The sequence below is a fragment of the Echinops telfairi genome, unplaced genomic scaffold (genome assembly GCF_000313985.2).
Source record: "Echinops telfairi isolate 266 unplaced genomic scaffold, ASM31398v2 ScPeMD7_25;HRSCAF=90, whole genome shotgun sequence".
In the NCBI taxonomy this organism is placed as follows: domain Eukaryota; kingdom Metazoa; phylum Chordata; class Mammalia; order Afrosoricida; family Tenrecidae; genus Echinops; species Echinops telfairi.
In genome coordinates this window covers 2,420,640-2,422,686 of record NW_022103922.1, presented here as the reverse complement: position 1 = coordinate 2,422,686, position 2,047 = coordinate 2,420,640, and positions in this window count along the sequence as shown.

The following is a 2,047-nucleotide window of genomic DNA, read 5'->3' as shown; positions in this document are numbered from 1 at the left end:
CCTGTACACAGTGCACCCCCTCTTGAGGACACATGGATAGGGGCTCCAGTCGGGGCTCCTGGTCTTGTCCCCGTTTTACTGACCGGGAGGCTGAGGGGCAGTTCAGGGGTCCCTTCAGAGCAGAGGCCCATGACATTGCGTGCTGACTGTCTCTCTTCCATTGCTGCGTGACTGCTGTCTCCCCGGGAATTCTGCCTTTCAGAACCCCTAACCTGAGGCCTCTGCAGGGAAGGGCAGTGGGAACGCAGGCCAGTGCCCAGAGGGGACAGGCTCCAGGGTGACCAGGGAGGATGTCGGGGGTGTCCAGGGGGTGCCCAGTGGCCAGTGCCCAGTGGCCTTTTCCAGGCCCCCCTCTCCCAAAGGTCTTGTCTGGGTGCTCAGAGACCCCTGTCCTGCCACCCAGTGAACTGTGGGCGTGCTCTGCCGGCCAGGTGTTGTGTGACCAGAGGGCGGCCTCCCTGCCCCGTGAGCAGGGACGGCGTGCTCATTCCATGAGTCACCCTGAGCCAGGGTCGGGCTCTGACCCAATGTGCCGAGGCCTGTGCCGGGCTTGCCCGGGCCTGGGTTGGAAACCACTGAGGGCACGTGGGTGCAGGGTGGCCCTTGGGGTTGTCTCCTGCTCTCCCCCTCCCCCGGGGAAGCAGGCATGGAGGAGGAAGAGGAGACCTGGGCCAAGAGCCAGGTAGGGCTCGGTGTCTTCTGGGGCGGGTGCTCCCCTTCTCTGTCCCTGGGTGAGGTGGGGACGGCAGGCTGGAGGGGCCAGAGGCCAGAGACCCCCATGCATGTCCCCAAGTTCTCCACCGGGCCATGATTCTCATGGCTCAAACCTGTGGTCAGCAGCCAGGGCCTGGGCTGGCAGGGAGAGGGCTTGGCCAGGGCCACCGGCCAGACCTGGTCCCCAGGCCCGTGTCCTGCAGATGCCGACCTGGGTGCCTCTGGCCCAGCTCCTGGTTAGGCTGGAGAGCAGCATAGCGGGGCTCCACAGTGCACTTGGGGGTCCCCTCACACCAGGGCTTGGGCAGAGGAGGGGACTCCCTTGGGCTCTAGGCATGGTTTCAAGCCACAGCTGCCTCCCAGTGGCCAGCAGCCCCACCTGCCCTGAGACTTCTCAAGGTGTGTGTGTGTGTGTGTGTGTGTGTGTGTGTGTGTGTGTGTTGGGGGGTGCTCGGCAGGCTTGGAGGTGCCCTGTGGAGGGAGGGTGCCTGCTACAGAGCTGAGGGTTTGGACTGTGCCTACAGGGGCCGGGAAGGGTTCCTGGAGGAAGCTGAGGGTGTCATGGCTAGAGTGTGATGGGTGGGCGAGCTTGCTCTGAGGCCCCGCCCCCACACTGACCTCGCTGAGGGGTGGGGCTGCCTGGGGCCCCAGGTGTTGCTCGAATAGGCAGGTGGGGGAGACATTGGCAGATCCCGGGGTCTTCCCCGTTGACCTGCCCTCCTGCCCCATCTTTAGGGATGGTGCTGAGTCGGTAGCTTCGAGGGTGATAGCCTGAATTTGTGGGGGGCCCGGGCGGGGCCTGGAAAGAAGGGTTCCCAGTGGTGCATCCGCTGAAATGTGTTGGGGTGCTGGGGGGGCACAGACTCATCTAGGGCTGCCCTCCTGTAGTGCTCAGCCACTCCCGAGGGGCCCTGGCCGGAGGTCTGTGTGCCAAGACCCCCGGCTGTGCGGCCAGCGTGACCGAAACTCCCCTCTGAAGCTGGAGCCCGCCGCTCCTGCAAGGGCTGGGCCCAGAGGGAGGAGGCTGGGGTGCTTCTGGCTGGGCCCCCGAGGGCTTCGGCTGGCAAGGCTGGGGCAGGGCCCCTCCCAGTGAGGCCAGGGGAAGGGCATGGGCCCAGGGCTGTGTCCAAGTGGCAGGAGACAGGCCTGGCATGCAGGCTGAGGGGCAGGGACGTCTTGGGGGTCAGGCCAGCTGGATCCCTCGTGCAGGGTGGAGCAGCAGGTCTGTGAGTCCGGGATTCTGGTGGTGGAGAAACCGAGGCTCTGAGAGGTGTAGCTAGTGGGGGAGGGCCCTTCAGCACCTGGCCCATTGGGGGTGTGTGTGCAGTATTTG